At 38.6% G+C, this 19192-nt stretch overlaps 1 long non-coding RNA gene across 1 annotated transcript in view; it reads right to left on the bottom strand.

The window, feature by feature from the left end:
• LOC116663106 overlaps nt 1–19192 on the bottom strand; it is a 227151-nt gene that overhangs the window by 170962 nt on the left and 36997 nt on the right. Inside the window, exon 2 of the long non-coding RNA XR_004319158.1 lies at nt 7169–7454. This is a non-coding gene — a long non-coding RNA (uncharacterized LOC116663106). The remainder of the gene's footprint in view (nt 1–7168; nt 7455–19192) is intronic.

Raw genomic sequence — 19192 nt, 5'->3', positions numbered from 1 at the left:
TTAAATATTTTTCTTTTACTAACTCATTTTTTAACTTAAATCCATGCATTTTGAACAGAAACTTTTCATCACTACTAACTGGAAACCAGTATCATTTGCCAATAACAGAAGAAGAGAATATTAAAGTAAATACAAGATTAGAACAATAAAAAAGCATTCATTCAACGACCTCCAAAAGCCATCTTAACATCTATGATACTGGACTTTAGAAAGCACTATTCTTATCTGGGTCTACTTGAGTCAACCAGCCCATCTAATCAATTTGAGATGAGGTATAACCATCAGCTGAGTGTTAACTGAGTATTCTTCACAGATAAAAGCTGCATATTCCTAGACACCTTCATTGTCGGTCCAGAGGAGAAAAGTAGAAAAGATAAAATTATCAGAATAAAGCCATTTAGTTCCTTAACTGGTAACCCTCTACCTCTCTTCTCCAAGCTTTAAAGATGAAGGGAGGGAGGGAGGGATTTCAGATGCTGAGCAGGGTCAGTGGGAAGTACATTTTGGATCTTATAGGTTTCTGCCAAACCCACTTGTACATAAGGACCCTCTCTATGCAAACTGCGCTTTTCATTTATTCTTTAAGTATTTATGGAGTTCAAGGGAGGCCGGGGATCTCATTAGAAAATTTAGAGTAAGAACTCAAAGAATAGCAGAGGAAGAACTGGACTTTGGAAATCCCAAACACCTTCAGTTTTGTCACGTCTCATGACCTTTGTAGGTGGAAAAAAAAAAAAAAAAAAAAAAAAGGAAGACAATTTCAAAGTTCAATTCACAATTCCCATCTTGAGATTTTAAATGTAAGTCTCCAGCCCAGGGCCCAGCTTCCCAATACAACGGCAGTTGACACACTGATACCAAGAAGAGCCCATCTGGGCTCTGAGCAGTCAGACCCTATAGGGGCAGGGGGATCTGCCTGATGGATTGCTCCCGGTCGGGAAAGGTGGCTGTGCACATGGACGGGATACACGAGGTGGCTCGTAAAACTTATGAGCCATGTTCTGTGCTATGACCGGGTGAGGGACGGTTCAGCTTCAGCGGAGGGGTAATTTAAAACAATTAAGTGTTGCTAGAGAGATGGCAGAATTCAGCTCAGGCTTCAGGGGTGCACAGACCCAGTCTGGGAGAGGGCCAGGAGCCTAGGCCCACACCTTATTTACTTAAGGAAAATGAAGAAACAAAATAGATGGTTGAGCTATGAGTAAACTTGCATATTGACTATTTGACGCCATTTACAGGGCCACATCTAATGGGGTCGGAAAAACACTGTAGCCCTCTTGTGCTTTCCAAGATGCTGGGCTGTCTGCCTGCGACTGGCACACCTGGGGTTCCTTTGCCATATTTCCAGACAATCTCTAGGCAAAAGAAGAGAGCCATTCATACCCAATGCTGCATTCCTTTCTCTGATTCCTTGGCCATCACCTTAAGGAAAAGGGCTGAAGGGTACAGGATATAGGGCAAAAGAAAATAGCCTGGAGGAGAAAGAGTAGAGGAAGACAGTATTTAAGGACAGATGGTTTTGCACAGAAACACAAGAGGCATGGGGTTCTGGGGGACAGAGTGGAACCGAGCCAGAAGAACCCTACAAAGTCAAGGGGTGGGTGCTGCTTTGGGATCAGAGCCAATACAAACAATACATTGCCTTGGTTTCTTAGGCAACTGGGGACAGTAATACTCAGAAGGTAGTTGCAGGCACCTAGTGAGTGGTCAAGTGGTCTCCTCTCTACCAATCACTTATGATGACCATCTCATTACTCTTAATATTACAACCTACTTGACAAGTTTGAGCCTCTCTTGTAACTTTAACTACAGTCTTTCTATGTGGGGAGTGAAATAACAATGGTTATCATGTCATCCTCCCCCAGAGTGCGATAAAGAAGATGAAGGCCTGAATTTAAGATTAAATTTGCCAAAGTCTTCGTGGACAGCAAAAGCCTATGGATTCTGGGTACCTGGGCTCTTTTCTGCTTGCATCCCTGAGGGAAAACAAGAGCAAAGATTTCACACCTGCAGTTAGTTATTCTCCATCACCATCTACTTAAGAGTTTAAGGTGCGGGTGTGGGACCAGGAAGTTTGGGTATCGCAGCCATCAGAAGATACTGCATGTTGTACTCCTTCTAAGGAAAGCAAATGTAAGAACTTTTCCAGCCCCACCCCAGACACCTCAAAGGACTTCAAAAGCTTTGTAAAACTATCAACAGAGAAAAATAGAACCTTTGTCTTATAAGCATAAGTGAAATTCCTTCTGAAATAAGTTGGAATAGTCTTATCAGGGAAGGGTATGTACAATATGTATTGTGTAGGGCTCTTTTTAAGTACCTACTGCGTCGCATAGAAGGCAGGGGAAAGACTGTGAAAGTAGATGGGTCAATGTTTGTAGACTGAAAGGAAAATCTAGAAATAAAGTCCCATTTGAATTTCTATTATCTTAAAGGAAGATAAAAAGGAAAAGCACAACACAATTCAATGTGAAATCCATCAACCAAGCCCTCCTAAATTTTTCCCTAAGTATCTCTCCAATTCATCCACTTCTTTCTATTTGCCTGCCAACAGTCTACAAAGTTACAATCAATTCTTTCATGTCCAACTGTAAATACTTCCTAACAAGTCTCTCAATATTCACTCGTTTCACTTTTGACCCATTTTCCACATGCCTGTGGAAGGATACATCAAAAATGAAAACACATTCATCTCATACCCTTGATTAAAACCCTTTTCAGACTCTTCATAGTTCTTCAAGGTCAAAACCCTTCACAAGGCACCAGATGATCCAGGCCCCGTCCACCTCATCAGTGGTATCTCACCCCTAGGCGCAACACTCCCTTGACTGGATCTGTATGCTGGTCCCAGGCCAGACTGCCCCACTGTGCCTGGATCTCTCCCCACTTCAGTACTACCCTTCATCCAAACTCACTGCAGGCAGTAAGCCTTCTTGACACTCCAATCCTGGTCAGGTCCTCCTAAAGCCACCTTGTACTTCTCCATTCATAGCACATATCCCAATTCAAAGTAACTAATGGTAAAATTAATTACTGAATGCCTGTTTTCTACTGATAAAGGACTCATTAAGGCTGGGATGGTGTTTGTCTTGTCCTCATTTTCCCAGAGCCTAGAGAAGTGTCCAGTACATAGTTACAGTCACTAGTTTTTGAGTGCTAAGTACTAGGTACCATTTTAAGAGCTTACTTGTATTAACTAAAGTAACTCTCATCACAGCCCTATAGGTTAGGTGTCATTATTATCCCTATTTTATATTTGGAAAACACTGAGGCATAGAGAATGAGAAATCTGCCAAAGGTCCTGCAGCTTTGAATGGTGGAGCTGGCACTGGAACCCAGACAAGCTGCCTTAAGACTTGTCTTTTCTTAATGGTAACTTCACATTAGAACCGTTGGCACTCAGTAGGTATTTGTTCAATTGTTTGACAAAATGCTATTTACCAAGCACTCTACTTGATATGGAGCACAGAGGAGCAAGAAAGACTCAGAGAAGCCCATTCAGTTTGCAGATGAGTTTTCAGTCCTCTGGGTTCGCACCCTCCTTTCACTTCCTCATTCCTGATGATCCTTCTTATCCTTCAACTGCAGTTCAGCTGTTACCGCCTCTGCGCAGTATTCATGAACTAGTTCACAGATCTGTCCCAGGATTTCTGCCTTCGCAGAGTTGTGTTACATATGTGCCCTATTTATTTCCGAGCTTCCTCCCAACTGGCGACATTAAAAATAAATAAATAAAAAGGAGGAACAGGGGTGGGATAGTGATTTGTACGGCATTTATTGTCTGATTAAAAAGGAGTATTGTATTTCATCACGAACTCATTCTAGTGTCCTAAAACTCTAGTAAGTGATACTGGACCACACTTGGGCAAACTTGAACAGGCATTTGCAAAAGATCCAAAGATGACTTCATTTTATCTGAGTAGCAGCAGAGAAAACTGAGTTATAGTCTTTTGATAGCATTCCTAAGTCTGGAGTTCTGATCCAGCATAGGAGTCGTACTTACCATTCTGAAGAAGTTAATTATTTGTTTGCAAATAGTTTGCAGTATTTTCAAAAGCTGAAAAATTATGACATCTCTTCACAAAAAAGTGGACTTACGGTTGCAAACACAGGCACATATGCCCTCACACAGATTCAGTTTTGCCTTCAACTGTAGGACGTTTGTATACTTGAGGCAGATTTGTAGATCAAAAGGTTTCCAAAGTTAACATTTCTGATCTACAGGAATACATGGTCACAGTGTCTCCTGGACCAGGGCTGGTCAAAATTTAATGAGTAAATGAGTTCAAGAATTGACTCAACAGAAAAACTTGTTAAAAACGCAGATCCTGATTCAAGAAGTCAGAGTTGGGGCCCGAGACGCGGCATTTCTAACAAGCTCCCAAATTAGATCACTGCTACCAATCCATAGACCTCACATTGATTAGCAAGGTCTGAGACAATCTCTACAACATCAGTTTGAGAGTTCTGTTGTAATGAATTCGAAATTGAGCTCTATGGTGAGTACCTGTCATCTAAACTGCCAGTAACACTAACTGAAAAGAGATTCATTTGCTTTAGATCAGGTTTGCCAAAAACATCAAAACCATGACTTGATTTCTTGCCATGTGGGAAGGCCACAACACCTTTGCCCAGAGGTGGCCTTCAGCAGAATCTGCACACATGGCCAACAGTGTCCACAAGGAACATCTGTATTCGCCTAATGACCTGAGAACTTAGTAGAAGCCCAAGGGAACCAAGATAGGGTTTCCAAACTATTTCTTAGCAGCTTCCACCACTCTTCCATATTAAATCTTTGATGGGCCCCCCAAATCAATAAAATAAATTGAAAAGAACAAGGCAAGGATATCCTCTCTCATCACGCCTTTAAAATACTGTACTGAAAGTCCTAGCAATGCAATATGAGAAGGAAATAGACTGACAATACCAAAGGCTATGGAAAATGTGGAATACTCACTCACTGCTGGTAAGAATGCAAAATGGTACACTTTTTTTTTTAAACTATCTTCAGCCATTTCATCACCCCTACCCCCTCCCATCTCTTGTGACAACCAATCTATTCTCCTTATCAATGAATTTGGTAGGGGGGTTTTGAGACAATGTTAACTTTTCACATATTGCTAGAAATTGCAGGGAGCAGCCAATGGCAGGTCGACATGGTAAAATAAAAGAAAGGAGAAAAAGAGGAGAGAGAAGACTGGAAGATAGCTGGGAAGTTTACTACAAAACTAAACATCCTTTACCGTATGATTCAGTAATTGTGCTCCCTGGTATTTCCCCAAAGGCGCTGAAACTTACGTCCACACAAAACCTTGGACAGTGGATGTTTATAGCAGCTTTATTCATAACTGTCAAAATTTGGATGTCCAAAAACCAAGATGTCCTTCATGGGTGAGCGGATAAGCTGTGGTACAACCAGAAAACATGACGGCACAGTATCAGTGTTAAAAAGAAATGTGCTATCAACTCAGGAAAAGACATGGAGGAAACTTAAGTTCATATTAAAATGAAAGAAGCCAATCTGAAAAGTGATGTATGTTATGATTCCAAATAAATGACATTCTAGAAAATGCAAAACTATAGAGACAGTAAAAAGATCAATGGTTTCCAGGGGTTGGAGGTGAGGATAAATAAACAGAGCACAGGATTTTAAGGATGGAGAAACGTCTCTGCATTATACTATAATGATGGGTTCATGTCATCATCTATCCAAATCCACAGAATGCACACCACCAAGAAGGAACCATAATGTACACTGTGGACTTCAGATGATTATGATGTGTCGATCCAGGGACATCAGTTGTAACAAACATACTATGCAGGTAGGGGATGCTGACAAGGGGGGAGGCTATGCATTTGTGGGGGCAGAAAGTGTATGGGAAATCTCTGTGTCTTCCCTTCAATGTTGCTGTGACCCTAAAACTGCTCAAAAAGATAAAATTTTATAAGTAAACATAGTGGGAAAGAAAATTGCTTTCTTTGTGGGTAGGAGAAGTTGGAGAAAGAGTCCTATCTTTCTGGAAATACCTCCCCACTCAACCACACCGGTACCTCTGGGGTGCCTCTTAAAAACTCTCAAGTTTACTCTGACTGTACTTTGAAAGGCACTGAGAAATCACTGGGAAAGAACGATTCAGATCTGTGTTCTTAGAAGGTCATTTCAACAGTTGCTTTCTGAATGGGTGGCTCTGGGGGCCAATGGATTCACTTCAGGTACTGAAGAGCTAAAGAACCCCAGAACTGAGAGAACTTCCCACTCCAAGATTGACATCTGCCGCTCTAAAAGGCTATGATTCCATTCTTTTCTAGCTCAGTTAGGGCTGGGGGTTTAAACACAGCATTGGACATTTTGCTATTTGTCCATTCTTCCATCTCCCAGGGTAAAGAGGTTGTTTTGTCAGGGAACTCTCATGGGCCAGAAGTCACTGGTAATGAGTCTGATAATTATCTTCCTGCCCCTGAGAAGCTATCCCTGCCCATTCTCTTCCCCACTTTCAATTCCAGTGTGTAGTTTCTTTTGGTTTCTGAGGAGGAGGGGTTGGGTTTTTTTTGAGACAATGTTAACTTTTCATTTAACTGCTGGGAACTGCAAGGAGTAGACAACAGAAGCAGAAAGTCGTGAAACAAAGGAAAGGAGGAAAAAAAGAGGGAAATGCTCTGCTCCTGAGGTTTGTTTGTTTTTTTTCTAAGGGAGGGAAAGAAAGATTTTTTTATTTCATAACAGAGAGCATTACGACGACGGAGCCACACACAATGAAAACCTTGTGTTTTATTAAAATGAAAACGTTCGCTCAAGGCCTCCATTACTCATTTCCGGATAGAATGGCACAACTTCAAGTCTGAAAAGACTCAAGTAGCTACAATCAAACTTTCCCTGGTAGCAGCTGATAACACAGCACTTTTCCAGAAATCCATTTTGTAGATTGTGGAGCTCAGCTCTTTCCAGGACTCTCAGAGGCTGAACTCTGCACAAAAGGGGCTGGCAGCACAGACAGCCGAGAACGCCTCTGGGGTACCAGAGTTTCTCCCACCATTTCAGGGTGAGAATGGGTGGATTCAGCAGGTTAGTAAAGACGTAACCGTCATTACGTGAAGGTTAACGTTTCGATACCTCCAGCCTCCCAAAGAGAAAAAGGACCAGGGCAAAGCTGCCCATAAGCCTACTCACCCAGCTCAGCCTCTCCATCACCCAGAAGGCCAGTGTTCGGAGACGTGGAGGTAGACATCAGGTTGCAAACAACAAACGCCATGCCAGTTCCTCATTTAAGCTGGAGAACAGGCACCTGGTCTTCATTAACACTGCTGCTGTAGTTAATGCGTTGCAGGTGTGAAAGTGTGTGGCTGAAATCTGACAAAACACCTGTCTTTTGTGGCACCATCAGATCTGCCTCGTGTGGGACACGACCCCCTCGGGTGTGCTTTCCTCTGCCTTGAAAGCCACAGTAAGCATTGTCCTGTAATTACAAAATCAGAGTCATCATTGCTGGGAAGAATTCCTTAACAAATTATACCTAATTAGTCTGAAATTACCTTTAATTCATGGTGAAACCATAGGCTTAACTGTGTTCTATAACACCTTCCTTTTTATCTTTATGCAAATATGATTATACACTATCAAACTGGCACCACCAGGCATAAAAAACAGCTGCAGTTAGTTCTTTGGTTACTAAATGGGAACTGGACGGGTGCCATTGATTATGTTTTCTGGAATGCTACATCAAAAAAATAATAATAATATCAGCCAGTTCCTTCCCTGCGAACTCCAGTCTTCTCTCCCACCCACAGGCTCCTAATTGAAAGCTGTGAGATTGAGCTCCCTTGCCCAACCCCCCACCTCCTCGCCACATGTTCTGCAGGCACGTGTGTACATCTTGCTGCCGCCCATCTTCTAGAATGTCGTTAAGTGTCAAAACATGTTCCATTTTACTTCGGATTTCGGCATCGTATTGTATGGCTTCTTCAGTTCCCATCATTCCCATCTCAGAGCTTCACATACCTTTTGATTCAATGCTCTTTGGTTCATGTCCTTTGGCTTCAGAGGTTACTTACATAGGTGGCATTGATCTAAAAGCTTTACCAATACTCCTTCTTTAATTCTTGCTACAAACTAGGCACTAGGACTACTATCACCCCATTTTGCAGATGAGGAAACTGAGGCATAGAAAGCTTAAATCTCTTGCATGAGATCAGAAAACCGGAAGAGGCAAAATCCAGATTCTCACCCAAGCCGCCTATCTCTAGTTCACCCTTATCCACTGTAATACGCATTCCCAATGATGCCTACGGTCTCTCTAATTGACCCTGATCATTTCCAATTCTCCTGTTACACATCAGAACAAAGCACTGTGGAAAACTTTTTCAAGTTATTTGGTATGTAAAGGTGTAAAAAGTATCATTCTACTGAAAGGAAAAATCGTGGCTAGCTCTTCACCTGGTTCCAACAGTGTGTATAGTTACTCTATTTCTTCCTCCACTTTCCATGAAAGGATCTGCAGAACCAAAGTCATGTTTACTGTTTCTATCAAAGTCAAACAATGCCGGGTGTTATCACTGGTGTATATATATATCTTTTAATTGGATCATATTTGGGTGACTTCTGCTGTAGTATGAAGGATTTTTGAGATGCTTTCTCAAATTAAGCCAGAGTCTAATTCTTTAGAAAGCAATTAAAAATATAAAATGCTTTTTTAGATTTTAAAGTCTGCCTTTTCTTCCTCCATTCTCTGGATAAATTCCTTAGAAAGCATGGACTTTCAGTCTTTCCCATCCTACAATGACAGCCCATGTTATTCCTGACTTCAACTCAACCTCAGATTCTCTGAAGATTGTTAACTTGAAAAAAGAAACCCAGACCACATCTAGGTTACCTTCCAAAGAGCTATGCTTTCCGAAGTAAAAAAGAGATTAATTTCTTGAACAATTTTCGGCACAGTATGCAAAGCCAAACATACCAGGCACAGACGCTGTACCAGGCACCTCTATAGGAGGTCCTGAATGTCCCCTGGAATGCAGTGGTGAACTGGTTAAAAAAAAATAATTGCAACAGGACTAGCAATAAGGTTTTGGCTGAATACTACTTTTGTTCAGTATCAATCAATTAAAATAAAAGCATTTTTTTTGATGGTTGTTCAAAACAGATATCCAGACCCATCTGTGGCTATTTTATTTATGGCATCACTGTTCTTTGCCAACAACAAGTTGGCTAAAAATCAGATTTTAGAATCTTAATCAGAATCCAAATATTGTCTTCTTATTTAACGCCTCCATTCAAGTTCATGTTACCGCCATGCAGAAAATGGAATCTGCTTTTTGGAGGCTGACCCTAACTCCTGCACCATGGTAATCTACACAGCCAGCCCACAGCTGCGGGATGAGCTGTATTTATTTACAGTATTTTTATTAGGCTGATTCCCACAAGTTCAAGAACACTGTAATTGGAGACACTTCAGAGTCACATTAGACTCAGCCCAATAAAATAAGAGAAGGAAACTAAACTCTTCTAACTCCTTTCCACGAAGTTTATAATTTTCAACTCATCTCAAAGCAGAAGATGTCCCTTTCCACGTCTTTCAAGTTTTGTAAACACTGCAAGTACTACTGGCTTCCTTTTAATCAGTAAGGGCCACCAGATCACGTTTATTATTCCTAATTATTAGATGCTTCACAAGGGGACATTATTGCTGACGATTTATATTAGTGATGACTTGGTCTGACTGGTCAGTGGTATAATCCCCACCTACTTTTTTCCCCACTCTTAATGTTTATGATCATCCATAACCTTCACACTTTAGTGTGCATGTTCTTCCTCCAAAGAATTTTCTGTGACACTAGCTGAAAATCCAGAATTCCTAGAACTGTGGCTGGGTCTACTAGATGCTAAAATATCCTGCAGGAAAAGGGGGAAATTAGGCCCAACATGTGGATGTTTGAGCTGCATGAGGCTGAAAACATCTGGTTGCTTCCAAATATTTTTTTCCAATATTCAGAAACATCCACAGATTCTGCCTCTTGTAGTCAAAACATCCAGATGATTAACTGAATGCTTCTCTTTTCATCTGGATATTTGGCTACTAAATGTTCTTTGAGTCCTCTAGGTAAGAATAGCCATCTAGCTGTTTAACATACCATTACTACATGAAAATAAGGGGGGAAACACTCTTCTATTGCCCCAATGCAAATCTTAATAGTTTTTCAATATTTTTTTCAATAATTTCACCACTCTGAAATACAAATTACCTCCAGAATGAAAATCTTCCATTAAAAAAAAAAATTATTCACAGCCCAGTATACCCTAAAATCTAAGAAGAAAATGTTCAAGTGTTGGTCTCAGAGAAAACAGTTTTCACACCTTACTAGAGTATTTTTTGCCATTAAAAGTCATTTTTGAAGCTCCCATCTCTGTATTCCTTTCTCAGGAATGCTCTTTTGACCCCTTCCAATTGCCCTGCAGCCAGAGACTGACAAAGCTAGTATAAGAGGTGGGTATATTAAAACATTTAACACTCTGGTTAGATGAAGTTAACTCAACATTGTGCTAATATGTAAACTAAAGATAATGCAATTTAAAACAAACAAAAAACAACAACAACAACAAAAAACAGCCTCTAACCCAGAAGTTGGTAGCCACACTAAAATATATGAACTCTTTCCTGAAGTTGTTTATAAACGTGTACATGAATATGCATCTTCAGGGGAAGAGGAAGGGTGCCTAGAGATTTCCTCAATCTTTCAAGGACTGTGTTTCAATGAGCACTTTCTCCTTAACGGGCAAATCTTCAATACTTTCTAAAATTATTTGGGAATTGGGAGAATAGATGCCACTGATTCTACCAAGTTTATTTCCACTGCTGGACTGTGTTGAAAGGTAACATGAAAAGAAATCAAAGATATCAAAGACTTAATTTGTAGTCACCAACAGCATTTACTCCCCTCTAGCCGTGGTTTGATAGACTGCAAGAAACTGTTACCCATTCAAGCTTGGAGTTTAGCTGAAGGAGTCAGAGTAATCTCCTGGAAGCAGATGGAAGGAAATATAACTGGGCCCCACAAGGGACTGGAACTAGGACCTGCAAAGCCTGGGGGGCCCAAGGGAGCCACTCTTCTCTTTCCTGTCCTTCAGAGCCAACATGGTCCTTCACCTCTCTGACCTCTGCACTCTTCTTCATCTCCTCTCTCTGTGCCTTGGTTTCCTCACATATAATGTGCAGACAATGATAGCAGCTACCTTAAAGGATGGACATGCCTATGAAGTTCATCCTTATAGGGCGTTTAGAAGAATTCCTGTCACATGAAGAGCACACACTACGTGGTATACATTATTGTTATTATCCATTATTCTCTTTGCAAACCAACTCTCCCGCTTGCTTGGTACAAACGACTTCTAAATGGCCATGCTCCAATGACAGCCCCCAGATCCCTAGGTCTGTCTGTTTGTATGATCCTTGTTCTCATAGTTAACTGACTAGTAATTTCGAATCCCAATCTGAAATTCTCAGGAGATAGGGTCTAATGAGCCCAGCTTGGGGCAGGTGTGTACCTCTGGCCCCATCAGCTGTTGACTGACAAGAAGTGCCAAGGTGTCCACTCACTCATTCATAAGCTGCCTGGGCAAACATCTAGGGAGAGGAAAGTGAAGCAGGAAGAAAACAGAGGACATTCCTAATGCAGGTATCAAAATTTTATACTTTTTTGTCATGTCTTTTAGTCTAAAGTTAGAACATATAGTTGAGCACAAAGAAAAACTTTTTTAAATCTCTAATCTCAGAAAAAAACAGATTTGTAACATTTTGGTATATATTTCTTCATACATTTATACATAGATTTATACTTTTTACAAATATAAAAGTACACTTCTGCACTTTGTCTGCAGTCATGTTTTTCCACTTAATAACATGCTGTGGACATTTTCCATGTTGCTAAGTATCTCTCTAAAATATTTTTCTTAATGGCAGGATAGGATTTGATTAAATAAATATAAAATATGATACAATAGCCTGCTTTGGAACATTTCAGTTATTTCAATTTTATAATGTATAACTGCTGCTCTAACATAGCTTCTTTTGCATTAACCATCTCGCACGTACCATTTTTATTTTTTTCTTTTCTCTTTTTTATCTCATCCAATTCCCCCTCTTCCCACCCGATGCTTCTAGAAACCACAAGTCTGATCTCTTTTTCTATGAGTTTGTTTTTGGAAGTATAATTGACCTACAACATAACATAGTGAGTCAATATTTCTATACATTTCAAAATAATCACCACTATAAGTCCAGCTACCATCTGTATTCTTTATTTTTAAGTAAACAAGAAATAAATGTATGCATGGACATCTTATTTTCTATTTCTATTTTTATTAGATTATCTAGGGGGTTGTCTATTTTTTTTTCAAAGAAACACCTCAGATTTATTTATCAATCTATCATTCATTTAGGTAGTCTTCAATGGGAGTCAAGCTGAGTCAGTTAAAGATAAAAGCCAAGAACATAGTAAGATTCAGAATATGATGAGGTTGTTGAGTATATTATTCTTTTTTAAATGAAATTAATGCTCTATTCTTCTGGTTCCATCAAGCTTTCTGAGACTGCAAAGTTACTCTGTAAGACAGAGAACTTCAAGGCTATGTCATCTACTCATTTATAGAGTACAAAGTTCAATATATGACTAATAAATTAGTATTGTCAATTACATTATTTGGACCTTTATTTGTTTATTTATTTATTTAGCCAGTCTGTTCCAGGTGTCAAGTTGAAAGGATAAGTCTAACAGAGATTCTTACTACTATTAGACGTGATCATTTCTCCTTGTTTTTTGACATTTTCTGCATTATTTATTTCAATGATATATTTAGAACCCATTGTAAATTCATTGCAGATTGAAATTTCAAATGCTTACATTGACTTTCCTTATCCTGTTTATTATTGGTTGACATAAATTCTTCTCAGTCATATACAAACACTGTTAACCCTGTTTTTTTGTGTCTGACTTGCTCAAGGTGTTGTTTCATTTATACTAATCAGAAATGATCAGTTTTGCTAAAAGAAGAATTTCCAAACAAGGTTAATCCTGACTCCTGTGAGAATATAGAAAGGAACACGAGTTAAAAATGTTATTTACCTCCGGAGGGAACCAGACAGATGTCAGAACCAGTTCAAAAGAGGATCTGAAGAACAGATACATTTATAGATCAGGAATATTGACATGAATGTGCAACCGGAGGCAAATGGTTTTTGGGGGAGGCATGAGGAGGTGGTTCAACTGATCAGGTCAGGACAGAATTTGCATGCTTTTCGACAAGAATTAATTTGCATTGCTATCAGATACCTACAACTTACAGTTGTAAAATAACTCCAAGAAAATGAGAGGCTAGGATTAAATAACCCAAACGGATGTGCTGTCTGGAGACAAGGCACAGTTTTCTTTTAAAGCACATGTTTCCCTACAAATTCTCTTCTGTCATTTTTGATGCTTTGCCTTCTTAATCCTCCTTTGATGTTTTATTTCCTTTCTATTGTATTCAAGTTATATTTCTCCCTCTCTCCCCTCTAGATAGTTCTGAGAAATTAACCTCCCACTTGTACATTTTCCAACTGTTTATAAAAATTTATTTTCCTCTAATTATTAACTTTAGATGGAAACAGATTCCCTAGGTGAGAAAATGACAACTTTCACTTCTTCCTACCACTTTTTGTGATACAATCCAGGATCTGAGGTCTAGTTTCTTGCTTTAAATTAGTTATTCTTTCTTTAAATATACACATTTTAAGAATGAATAACATTTTATTGTTTCCTTAATTTATCATTAATATTAATATTTTTATGATAACAGCCCTCATCTTTCTGTATTTCATTACTTCTCTATTTTTGAGTGTGTCTGTGTATTCATCTCTTAGTTGTTAGGAAACTTTGTGTACCCGTAATTTATGCCTTGTGAGTCACTGTATATCCAGTGAAGTGTTTCTGTTACTTTTGTATAGGAATAAAACTTAGCTATGGTATAGAAATCTTCTGTTACAATTTTTCCCCCTTTAGAACACGTAGGAAATTATGTCATACTCTTGTGCTGTCTCTTACTACAGAGGAAAATCAGACTGGATATTTTGGACTTTGTTGTTTGGTTTTTTTTTCCTCTGTGAAGGGCCTGTCTTTACTGCCTAGATACATGTCATATTGTTTTCTTTTTTCATCTTGAAGTTTAAGACTCTCATCAGAATACATCTATTTGTTGAGTTATTTTCATTAATATTTCCTGGGATTTACTGCATTTATTCAGTTTGCAAAGCCAGAACTGTGTTCACCAGCCCAGCCAAGTGTTGTGTTTTAATATTTCCTCCCTTCTATTTATTCTTACATCCCCTTCAGTAACACTCACTCTCTATAAGTAGGATCTCATTAATATATCCTCCAAATTACTTACCTCATCTCTGATTCTCTGTATTTTTTTTGTCCTTAACCTCTGAATTCTGGGAGCTTTTTATCAAGCATATATTCTACACCCTTGATTTAATTTATGATGGTGTTATTTCTACTCTTACTGCCTTTTTAAACACTGTTCTTAAATGTTGACTTTAAAAGTTATTTTTCCTTGTAACTTATTTTAAATTTCTGCTTGCCTCTCAAATCAGTTCCAATTTCAAGTCTGTTTATTATATTACCATCTCTTACAGATTTTATTTTATATAACCCATATTTTTCTAATAATTGCAAGAGCACAAAAGTTTATAATATATATTTCTCTTTTCTTTAATATTTTTTTAAAATATCCTTTTCTGAATGTACAAATGATCCTGGTTGTGTGTGTGTGTGTAGTGTGTATTCAAAAAGCTGAAACCATAATGGAATACTACTCAGCCATAAAAAAGAATGCAATAATGCCATTTACAGCAATACGTATGGACCCAAAGATTATCATTCTAAGTGAAGTAAATCAAAGACAAATATCATATGATATCACTTATGTGGAGTCTAAAAAAATGATACAAATGAACTTAATTTACAAAACAGAAACAGACTCACAGATAAAGAAAACAAACTTATGGTTACCAAAAGGAAGGGAGTGTGGGAGGGATAAATTAAGAGTTCAGGATTTGTAGATAATACCCACCATACATGAAATAGATAAATAACAAGTTCCTATTGTATAGCAGAGGGAACTATATTTAATATCTTATAATAACCTATAATGGAAAAGAATAAGAAGAAGAATATTTAAGTGTGTGTGTGTGTGTGTGTGTGTGTGTGTGTGTGTGTGTGTTATATAACTAACTCACTATGCTGTAAACCAGAAACTAACATAACATTGTAAATCAACTATAATTTGCTTAAAAAAAAAAAAAAAAAGCAAAATCTAAGACTGGAGAAAAAGAACAAAATGAACCAGTAAGTAAATTTTGTATCCCACAACCTTAGACTCTCATAAATTGATTATTGCAGGTACTCATAAAAAGAGAATTGTAAGGTAAAGCTTAAAACAAAAGAAATGGTTGAAAATCTACCAGAGATGTCTTCTGACACTCCATGTATCCGGCCAAGAACCTTATCCTACCCTAGAGGACCCTCCCTGGGGAGACTATGCCCCTGGAGAGACAAAGCCAGTGAGAATTCAGAGTCAGAGCCTTCAGGCATGGCTGAAGGTGAAGTTGAGATAGCACTCTGAAAATCGGATTGAAGAGCCAAGCAAACAATACATGTTGAGCAATAAGACTGCCAATACCCAGGCAAGAAATTGCAGGCTTCCTCCTAGAAATGGTTCCTCCAAAAGGCCTTCAGATAATAACATTCAGAGGCCACCAGACCATAGGCTCTGCCCCTGCACCCAAGAATTCTAATCTTCATTTTAAATATGAACATACAACCAAAGTTCACCACACATTTGAGAATAGCTTCTAACCGTAAAGACAGTCCAAAATAAACAAAATAAAATTGAAGGAAAACAAAGTCAATGCAGCAGAAAAAAAGTTTTAAAATTTAAGAAAAAATAGTATTATTAGTCTGAAAGTAATCAGATAAGATTTTTGCATCATGAAATAAAAACATACTGGCATTTTAGTAAGGAACTTTCAGAGAACAATAAACTAAAAATGTAAAAGAAGGGAAGATAAGTGAGGAAATCTCCAGAAAGCAAAGCAAACACATGAAAAAATACAGAAATTAGGAAGGCGAAAAATTAATAAAATCAAAGAAGGGATCCCAGGGGTCCAACATCAAAATAATAGGAATTCCAGAAGGAGGAAAAGTCTAAAATAATGAAGAACAAGAATAAGCAAAGAAATAATATGATAAAATATGCCATCTCTAAAGAAAAAGGGTTTCTAGATTATGAAAGTCCAAGTGTCCCATAAAGAATAAAGGCACTACATGGAATATCTTTGTGAAATTTCAGAATACCAGGGATAAAGAGAATAGTATAAAGGTTCCCCCTCCTCCCAAAAACAAGGAGAAAGATGGCAAGTGAGAATGGCATTTGGCTTAGCAACATCCAGAGCTAAAACAGTAAAGGAGCAAGGTCTTCCAAATTCTGTCAGCAATAACTTCCAAGTCAAAATCCTAATTCCAGCCAAATTACAAATCAAATGTTAAAGCCAAAAAAGGATAGTTTCAGGCTGTCAAGGTCTCCAAAAAATGCTCCTTGCAGGAAGCCACTGGTTGATGTGCTCCATCAAAACACAGGAGTACACCATGAAAGGGGGAAACATGGGAATCAGGAAACTGGAGACCCCATACAGTTAGAGACTAAGGGAAATCCAGGAAAATGGTAGAGGGAGATCCCTGGATGACAACTGTGCAGGGGCCAAGATGGGTTGGGGGCAGGAGAACAGAGTGCCCAGGAGCTCTGTGCCAAGATTGTTTGACTGTGATAAGGAGATTTACTTTAATCTGGAGAATTGAGTGACAAATTAGTTATACATACACAGATCCTAAGCAAACAAACCAAAAACAAAAAAGAAAGGCAATTACTAATTCCAGCCAAAACAAAAAGTTGTACAAGAAAGGAAATGATACAAATGATACAAATGAAATGATACAAAAGTGGCTCAACTGTGAACACCATTTACATACTCATAGTAATGTAAATACTGGTTAATAAAATGTTGATAGGATTACAGTGAAATTTGTGGGGGAAAGAACTTACTTCCTATAATAGGAAATAACATCTAAACCTCAAAAATGAACAGTGTAATGTGTTGGTTACATTTGAAATACTAAGAGTTAACAAACAAGGGCCTTAGAGAAATGAGAATTGGCAAGGCAGAAAAGGAAACTTGAATTATAAGTCTTTAAAGTACTACTAAATATATTATTTAGATAAAAATTTAAATTTACAATAAAGGAAAGTTAAAAGAAACACAAAATATTTAAGATTCAGATTATTTCAACTATATGACCATTTCTTCATGATTCAGAATTATTTACAGGATCCATTTTTTTTTCCTAGTTTCTCATTTTGAAATAGCAAAAAGCCTAGTCAGGTTTGGTATTTCCCTCTGAAACAGAGTGGGAGATTCTTCTTGGCTTTTGGTTGGCGTGTACCTTTGCAACTTCAAGGTGATGGGCCTGAAGGTCATCGGAAGAAAGATGAGGTCTGGAAATCCTGGCAGGGGAAGGGGAAGGGACTTCAACACAGGATTTTCTTCCACATTCCTAGGAAAGCTGCTCTTCCAAGATTAGACCAGCTGTGAGGCTAGATCCTTCCAGGAGCAAAAATGATCCCCCGATGGTTCAAGGAGAGTTCCTTTACTGTCCTTGTCAGCCCTCTGCTTCCAGTGTCCTGAAGTTTCCAGGCCCAGCCCTCACAAGCAACTCCCCACCACATCAGGAAAGGAACGTGCTCTCTCAGGAAGCTGTTTCTCTAGAACTACTACTGCCAAAACTGGCATTTTGATGTAACTGCCCACATCCATGAATCTGCAAGTCAGATTTCTCCGTGAAGCTCTCTGCTACATCAGTTAAGATCACTGCAGCCTCAGGAAATGACCTTTCCAGAGCTACTGCCACCACTGCTTCTAGAGGCTTCTGCTCAGTTCATCCAGCCACCCAAAACTCTCACCTCAATTCTGCTGACAGTGGGTGGGGAAGAGGCTCCAACTGCTGCTTTCTCCATCACCCCACACCCTTTTCTGTCTCCAGACAGGTTTCTCCAAGTTCTACAGTTGTCCCTAAGGTCCAAGATTTCTCCTTTCTTCTCTCAAAACCACAAAACTCCCTTGCAGATAGTATTGTACCTTAGAGGATCCTTTTTTTTTTTTTTTTTTGACTTTCATTAAATCCTGTAGGAATTTCTCAAGATTTCTGGCATTTGAATAGCTCTATTTCCCAGCCATAAGTGCTGAGGAACATTTTGTTTTTCATATTTTTTAATTCAAATGTTAAATAATTTAAATATTAATGTCCACATAAATTAGGAGACAGTAAGTATCGGTTAGGATTAGATTCAGTTGTGTTACTGAAAACCCAAAACAAGGTTACTTAAACAAGATAAAAGTTGGTTCCTCCCCCACATGAAGAAGTCAGGAAGTGGGCATGTGAGCTGATATGATACCTCCTTTTATCCCATTGCTCTGCCATCATCCCTAGGAAGTGATGCTTCCACGCATGATCCAAAATGGCTGCTAGGACTCCACCCATCAAAATCTGTGTTCCAGGCAGGAGAACGGAGGAAGAAGCAAGGAACTACGTGAATATCCCCTTTAAAGTACACCTTCTAAGGCAGCATCCAATTCTGCTTACATCTCATTGGCCTGAGTTTACCCTTGTGGCTTCACTGGGCTTCCAGAGAAGCTAGAAACATTGGAGTTACAAAAAATCCTTTAGAAATTTAATGAAAAACAGTGGTTCTAAGAGAGTTAAGTATATACTACAAAAAATTACTTAAAAAAAAAAGACATAAATTTGTGGCCCTCTGGTACTCACAGGCTTTGCTCTATCATGAGAATAAACCACAGAATAAAATCAGATAATATAAAGAGAAGCAGTAAGGAGAAGGGATGGAAAACATGCTGTTTCCACAAGAAAACTAGGCTTTCATTCTCGGGGTCTCTCCATAACTGAATTTGGGTACATTCACACAAGAACAAAATGGAAACTCCCAAATAAGTGTAACATCAGAATAAGCAATCATAGTTTGGTCAATATATATTTAGATTAGCATATTACATAATTTCTGTCAAGCCCAATTCTCAATATTATAATTTCTTAC

This window comes from Camelus ferus, chromosome 4 (genome assembly GCF_009834535.1).
Source record: "Camelus ferus isolate YT-003-E chromosome 4, BCGSAC_Cfer_1.0, whole genome shotgun sequence".
Lineage (NCBI taxonomy): Eukaryota > Metazoa > Chordata > Mammalia > Artiodactyla > Camelidae > Camelus > Camelus ferus.
The sequence above is the reverse complement of the archived record's forward strand: the minus strand, read 5'-3'. Positions and strand labels throughout refer to the sequence as shown.